Raw genomic sequence first — 8,381 nt, 5'->3', positions numbered from 1 at the left:
AAAAAAAAAAAAAAAAAAAGTCGGTGTGGTTAGCGAGTGGTTAGTGATTCTATTTTTGGGAAGTAGGAGATACACAAAATAAGACATCCCATTTTGTTAACTGATTGGGCTTGGTTAGGCCAAAGAGAGGTATCGAATCTGTTTGTCTTTTATAAACATGTGTTCTCTATTCGACATGCTCAGGATCACTTCTAATTAAGTATCTTAATAGTGTATAAATTACTGACTCATTACTGGCCCTTCCCAGGCCTAATTTATAGTCTGAGTGAAAAGCTATCGGAACGGACACTAATAGAGGCCTCTCCTCCCTGGTAAAATATGATTATCTCAAAGGAGTTCTGTATTGTTCTGCATATCGTAGACAGTATCAAAAATGCAAATCTTAATTTTATATACATACCTGTACATACAGATGTACCCATGTATATGCATGCTGGGATAAAATACTCCCATAAAAGAAAGTGGGAAAATGGATTCTAAGTGCAAAAATATAATACGTTCCAGTAAGGAAAGAAAAATTGCATGCTTTTCACTCCAAGAGCTATATTTTGCATTTCAGTGTTGGGAGACCTGGACCACACAGGGTCTCTGTAACATCCTGAATCTCACCGTAAGACCCAGAGTGGAGAACTAAAATTCAGGACTTAGGAATAAAATTTCCCTTTCACTGGCACATTTTTCATCATTTAAACTAGTAACAGTCACATCCAGAGAATTCATAACCTTCAACTGGATGGAATTTTCCTACAATCTGTTTTCAGAAAAACAAAGGAAATCATAAAATTTCATGTTAGGGATTTTTTCCCCCTTAGGCTTATAATTCTGAAGCAGTTCTGGAGTCTGTATACTTCCAGCCCAATGAATTAACCTTGAACAGCCACAGCCATATTTTAAGAAATATAGAATAACCTTTTACAATCAAGATAATGCTGTGGAGGCAGTGAAATCTTCATCTTAAAAAAAATAATTAAACCACATTAATAATTACACTATAAACGGAAAGTAGACTTAACCCTTTTAGAAAGACTTCCATCAACATGAGGTGAAACAAATACAGTTTTCTAGATAACCTTCTGTTAATCATAAAATTCAATTAACTTGAAAACCTTCTCTCCAAATATCCTGCTTAAGAAGATTTACTATGCTTGTCAGGCTTTGGCGCCCTGGCTGAAATTTCTTCGGTTAGTTATGCTGCTACGCAGTTCACTCCAGATCAGTGTAGCAGGGATGACAAAACAGTGGCACATTCCAAGTGTCATTCCTCAGTATTCTTTCTGTGAGCTTGTTCTGTACCATGGGGCTTTTTGTGTTGTACAACACTTCTGGATTGAAGAAAACATTCTAACAAGGACTAGAAAATTCCAACTCTACTTCCTAAAATTGTGCGCTATAGAACAGTGTTAAATGAATGCCTCAGAGAGCCACAAATAACTTGTAGGAATGCACAGGGTGTCTTCCCACAACCACAGGCAGGGGAGCCTCATCTGTGAAACAGCTCCTACCACCATGGCTGCCTTACAGAGGCTTATGCCAAGGTAATACTCTTAGCTTCCTCACCCTGGTATTTTAAATTTTACAACCACAGTGACAATCTTTAACATAATGTACTATTTAAAGCACAGGGATGGTTTTATATGGAGTTAAATGGACCTAGGAGTAAGGCTGCATTCCTTCTAAAGATAGAGTGTTGAAGTGAGCCTTGCTTGAGAAAGGAGGTTTTGGCTTAGAGGGAGACTGAGTCTTAGCTGGGTTCACCTGAGAAATAACCAGGTTTTAATGTTTTCAGATGGGGCAATATGAAATAGTTCTTGTTAGCATGGAAAAGGTCACTTTTGAAAGATCAATTCACCTTCACAGGTGATTTATCACTGCTTTGCAAACAATTAAAAGATTACAGGCGTATTTAATAACAGATCCTATGAGAAAACCAAAGTTTAGAGTTGACCCAGACTTCTGTGATGAGTTCTTCCTATTTTAATTCTAAAATAAAGAAGGAACAAACAAACATGTGTAATTAGTGAAGAGCAATTTCAGTAAACATATTCCCTAGGGTCCTCTATTTTGAGTCACTGCTTTTTCCTTTTGATGTACAAAGGATGTACGTTGTCTATGTAAGGCAATTATGGGAACGTCCCAACTTTGGCATGCTTTCCAGAGTAAGCAACTTTACAGGAAGATGGATGAAGACAACTCATCTTCACGTCAACTGTAAATTTCTCTCTATTTGTGTTGCAAATGTTGAAACTAAATTTAAACATTGCTTGGTGTGAGGGCCTTCCAGAGGCCACATTCTCATGGAATACTTCGTGTCCCACTTACTTTCTTCTGTCAGACCCTATGAATGATTCCCAGTTCTGTATCTTTACAGACACCCCTAGTTAGTAAAATCCAGGCTTTGACCAGAAACAGGACTTCCACCCACTACTGAAAGTTATAGATTAATCAATAACACAATCAGACCTCCCCAAAAAACTGGATTCTACATGCCTATATACTACTTAAGGTTTATTTCTGATTTAATAAAGTTCTGTTCTCCACATCAGTTGCTCCTTTGTGAATTTGCTGAAAAGTTCAGACATTTTAGTATCTCTTAAAGTTTACAGCAAAGACAATACTTAATGTTTTTAAGGCCCAATTAGTTCTAAAATTAGGAATTCATAGTTCCCAGGTTTTTTAAAATTGAGGACCCAATTTTGGACATTCATTTATAGCACCAAATTATGACCTGTGCCATTATATCAATCTACCTGGATAAGCAGATACAGATTTTACCTACTGCACTGGGTGGGCACTGGTGGGGTAATTAATTTCTAAGTGTGCACTTTTTAAAATGACTTTTTTTTTTTTTAACTTCATATGGACAAGCTAGAGAAAACATTTAAATCCCATCGTGGTTTACTTCTGTTTTTTATGGGTTACCATAAATTGGTACATCTTAAGGGATACAAATGAATATTAAAAGATAATATTTTCTTAAGCAAAAGGACACATGCTACAAAACTTAATTTTGTAGTTCCAACTTAAATATTACTGTGTATTATTTTGCCATTAGCCTAATTATTAGAACATTAACTATAAACACCAGTCTTTCTTCCAGTATAGACTTGTTTTATTCTATTACTTTTCCTGTTTCTCTTCTGCTTTCTCAAATCTTAAATAAACTAGCATAAGAATTTCACTGTAGTAAGTCCCAAACTCTCTTACGCATACTTTATTTCTCAAAGGCATAAGAAAGAGGTTTTGGTTCTATTGTCTGAATTCCTATAAATTTGCTTAATATGATTTTGGCAAATCTTTACTGAGTTCTTACTCTGTAAATCACTGTGTGCTTGGTGGTACAACAGGACACAAAGATAAATACAGTCCCTGGCTTCACTAAACTTCCAGTTTCACATTCAAGTTTTAACCACCACAAGTAAAATGCACTGAGAGGTCATTCTCAACGTGAGAAAGGAGGGAGAAAACAAAGCTTTTGGTTTTTTGCTTCTAATCACAATATTTAATTTGAACTTACACTTTAGAAAGGCACGAGATTTGTCTATTTCTCAAAGTAGGGAGGGGCAAAGATTAAAAAATGCTGAGACACATGGTTTTATGGTTTATGAAATATTTTCATGTCTGTATCTAATTTGAGCCTTACCACAATTAGTAAAAGAGTAGATTTTGGATTTAAAACCCAGGGCCTGTGTTCTTTTCATTATACTACATTGTCTTACAATAAACAAAACAAACCAGACAGTCCCCTGCCCCAGTTCCACCCACAGCACTGTAGATACACATATTCTCTTAGTCCCAACAAACTCAGTTCTTGCTAAACATCACTTAAAGGGTAAATTACAATTTTATTTCAAATTTAAGCTAAATCAGCCAGGTACAATACTTCAGAGTACAGACATGGACCTTGAATCTAAATCATCCTCACTTTGGAGGCTTTCTCAACTACTGCTTATTTTCCAAACTAACTTTAAGAATAGTGTATAGTATAGAACATTGCACCCAAATCACTTGGGGAACTTTAAAAGATGCTGATGCTATAGCTCCAGTTCTTCAAAGCCAGTGGGTCTGAGTGGTTTAGGCTGTGGAACATTTTAGAAGTATCCCAGGTGCATAGTGAGAGTTGAGAACAGTGGAAAAATGGATGAGGAGACCATATTAACAGGACCCAGTAATGGTTTTGTCAATAAATGGAACATTTTCAGAATCTGTCATGATTATGGAGTAAATATTTCCTAATGGAAATTCTAATTTTGGCATTTAGTAAATTTAACATGGAAGAGGCAGAAATTGAAGTTTTCAGACTGTGGCTTTTACCCACAGCAGATGGGTTACCTATATCTCCACACTTTTAGGTTATCTGTAGACTAGGCATTGCTTTCCCCCCCGCAGATGCTGAGATGCCACTATTAGGAGCACAGTCTGTCTGACTGCCACAACATGTTTAATACTATAGTGAAAAAGGAATTTGGAACTAAGCCTGCTAAAGCAAGCTGAACAAACCCTTTACTAACTAACATCTAGAATCAACAATAGAACTTTGGAATTGGAAAGTATCTTTGTGAATTCCTCTGGCCCATTCTTAATTTAACATGAAAAAACTAATGCCCAGAGAGTGACCTGTCCGCAGTCACATGAGGAAAAGCCCAGGATTCCTGACTCAGTTTAGGGCTTGTTGCAGATGGTTCTGATTCTGCCCAAAGCTATGTGTTTAGCTTCCCCAGCCTTAATGGGGAAAACAGATGCAGGGAAAGAAACAGTTTTTCTGGATAAAGAACAGCCCTTGGGAGCAGAACAAAAGTGAAGAAACTGGTGGTGGTGGCGGGAGAGGGTTAGGGGAGGGGGAAGGAAGGAACACAATTATGTCTGAAACAATATAGCTGAGCAGGTAGAGGTCAAGCCATTATAAGCTTTGAGTTCTACTTTGGGCTTTTCTGCTTTATGATTAGCCCTCCCCTGGAGAATCACTTAATTTTCCTGAGTGCCCAAAATAATAACACTGATAAATGAACAAAGCATCAAAATAAGATAAATATAGCTGAAAGGTTCTGTGGCAAATGTATGCATCTTTAGGACCTTCAAGGGGGTGATACACCATGTGTTTTCATGGAAGTCTTACTACGGCTACGCTCCGTGTCTGATTTTGGGCTGAGCAAATAACATGGCCTGCGTGGAGCTATTTGGAGTTGGCAAGTTTGGGTTAAATCCAGCAATAAAAGGGACAATAAAAAGATTTGGAGAATACATTCACCCTCTCCCAAACTACTGTTAACTCCTAATTAACTAAGTATAGATTATAGATGCTTTGTCTCTAGGATGATTTGTGGGCCACAGGAGCTGCCCTGTTACCAAGAGCCTGGGGGTTTTCCAAATTCTTCACATCCTGGGATGTGAGGGCACAGAGGGTTGAGGTTGAAGGGGATGAAGATGAGCACAGAGGGTTGAGGTTCTACACTGGCTTTGCTTTGCTGGGAGAAAAAGGTAGGGAGGCAGTGGAATAAACTAGAAGGAATAGGCTTTCACTATTACTTATTAACTTAACCTAAATGTCTGGTTTATTGGAATACTCAGTTGAGCCACAATTGGGAAAGTAGGTACATTTCTGAATTTCATGTATAAATGCTGTTTTGGTCAACGAAATTGTCCCCCTCTCTGTCCCACCACATTCCCAAGCTTTATAGTAAAAATCAGCCGTGCTTGTAACAGGCCTTTTTCAATCTCTCTTCTGGTAGAAGAGACTATGCCACATTGTCTCAAACTTAGGTTGTTTCATATTCTACTGCTTCCACATGTCCAAATTCAGCCCTGGCCTCTGGGAGGCCATTAGATTCCGAGTCTAAGCCCTCTCTTTTGCCTAAGATCCAGCCCTGGTCTCTGTGAGGTCATTAGATTCTGAGTCTAAGCTCTCCATTTGCCTAAGAACATGACCATGCCCTGAAAGACATATTGTTTTGCTTTAATACTATAAATCTTGGAAGCTCAGGAGTTTCATATGAAAGCTATGCAATCGCTTTTTAAAAGATAAAATATGCCCCTTTCTTTGCTGGCCTTGTGTCTGCGTGTGGGCAAGATATTTAATTATAATGAATAAAGCCGAATGGTAGTCTAAGACTCTTAGAATCAAAGTGGGAATCATGGCTGAATTTCATTAGCAAACATAAATAAAATAGGCACATCTTGTTTGCACCATGCCATGTGACTTTTCTCCTTTTGATAATTTCATTCTAACTCTGATATTTCAGAGGATCTAAATTAAACCATATGATGTATAACACTGTATAACATGCAAAAGTCATCATTAAACATTTTTCTTTTGTATACTTGCCCTATGTTATAAATATCCTGTCAGAAGCAGAGCCTTGATTTAACGACAGTGGAGGGAGCCCTGCCCTTTAAATAAGAGGTCTTCTCTGGCTGGCAGAATGGGAAAAAAACATAGTATTAACTCTCATTGTAGTCCAAGTAACCCAAAGCCCATAAATCTTGAGGAACTCGTCATTTTATGCCTGATTTTTCTCTAAATCTATCTCAGTCTCTTCTTATTTTATTAAAAATACTAACATTGGGCTTTTATAAATTCTTGAGTTATTACCAAGTTGTTTCAGCAGTCTGAATACAAAAATCTCTAGATTAAATTTAGTCATTAAAAATTACCATTCATAATTGCCCAAGTCATTGCAAATTATGACATATATTAAGACTTTTCTGTTGTTGAGCAAAATAATTAAGTGGTTAATACAACATTGTATTTTAGGAAAAAAAAGGTTTTTTGTAAATATTATCTTTGGCAATTTTATGAGACTATGTATAAATTATTCTTTCCATGACACTGTATGCACTTATATACATCTATGTTTAATAATAATTTAATGCCAATCATATTAAACTTGTCTTCAGCCACTTTTATATTAATGACAATCAAAACAAATGTCTCAAATTATTCCAAGCTGCAAACACATATAAGCAAGCATTTTAGGTTCACATACTGTTACCAAAAATTAGAATCAATAGTAGGTTTGTAATAGATAATATAATATATTCTTTTTTTACAATCTTGGTTTTATAGCCATGATACTCAATTGGATTTTCAAGGTCTTAGACAATACTGATACAAGATAAAAACAAAAAGAACAGCCAGAAAGTGCCAAATTGGCAGGAGTTAGTAACCCAAATAACAATTGTTTGGGGGCTAAGCTCTAACAACAGTTAATTCTCATTTCACTTGAGTAACCTATAACCTTCAGAAGGAAGGGAACTTAATGTTCTATTTATTTCTGTATGTCTAAGGCATAACCCAATGCATGAAATAAGTTAAATGCTTAATAAAGAGTCATCTAATGAATGAAAGAATTTGACTAGCAGGTGGCTTCTTTTCCTCTGGGCAATACTGGGAAATGCTGATGTGCTCATCGTTAGAGCAGGGGCTGGATAGGCTCAGTTCCCAAAATTGGACTCAGACCACACACTTACTGTTTTGCAAGAGAACCATCAGCACCGGTTATTAAGAAAACTAAATAAGTGACCTTGATAGCCCAACTGCTGGCAAGAGTTGCAAAGCAGTTATTCTGATATTAGGTCTCAGTTCCCACTGGGAGCATTTCTGGGCTTCTCCTTACTAATTATCAGTCAACAGTGAAAACTTATGCATCAATCAAGCCAATTGCTTTGTTTGCCAGAAAAAGTATTCAACTCATCTAAAACAACACTGTGAAATTATTTTGAGTCTATAAACATTTTAGGTTCAAATACTCTGTTATCAAAAATTATAATCAACAGTAAGTTTGCAGTAATTTTTTTTTACAATCTTAGTTTTGTAGTCATGTTACTCAGTTGCATTTTCAAGGCCTTAGACAATACTGATGTAAGACAAAACAAAAAGAAAATATTGTTGCTATGGCCTTCCCCCCCTCTTCTCAATGGCCTTTGCCACATTAAAACACAACACAAGATGGTATCTCATTGTGGTTTGATTTGCATTTCTCTGATGGCGAGTGATGATGAGCATTTTTTCATGTGTCTGTTGGCTGTATGAATGTCTTCTTTTGAGAAATGTCTGTTCATATCCTTTGCCCTCTTTTTGATGGGGTTGTTTTTTTCTTGTATATTTGTTTGAGTTCTTTGTAGATTCTGGATATTAGCCCTTTGTCAGATGGGTAGATTGCAAAAATTTTCTCCCATTCTGTAGGTTGCCTGTTCACTCTGATGGTAGTTTCTTTTGCTGTGCAGAAGCTCCTTAGTTTAATTAGATCCCATTTGTCAATTTTTGCTTTTGCTGCCGTTGCTTTTGGTGTTTTTAGACATGAAGTCCTTGCCCATGCCCATGTCCTGAATGGTATTACCAGATTTTCTTCTAGGGTTTTTATGGTATTAGGTCTAACATTTAAGTC

General features: G+C 36.7%; 1 protein-coding gene across 1 annotated transcript in view; it reads right to left on the bottom strand.

The window, feature by feature from the left end:
* SUPT3H (SPT3 homolog, SAGA and STAGA complex component) overlaps positions 1-8,381 on the bottom strand; it is a 548,315-nt gene that overhangs the window by 2,050 nt on the left and 537,884 nt on the right. The gene's annotated exons all lie outside the window — the stretch shown is intronic.

The sequence above is a fragment of the Rhinopithecus bieti genome, unplaced genomic scaffold (assembly GCF_001698545.2).
Source record: "Rhinopithecus bieti isolate Rb0 unplaced genomic scaffold, ASM169854v2 scaffold_9981, whole genome shotgun sequence".
NCBI classification, from domain to species: Eukaryota; Metazoa; Chordata; class Mammalia; order Primates; family Cercopithecidae; genus Rhinopithecus; species Rhinopithecus bieti.
This window is presented reverse-complemented; position numbering and strand designations above follow the sequence as displayed.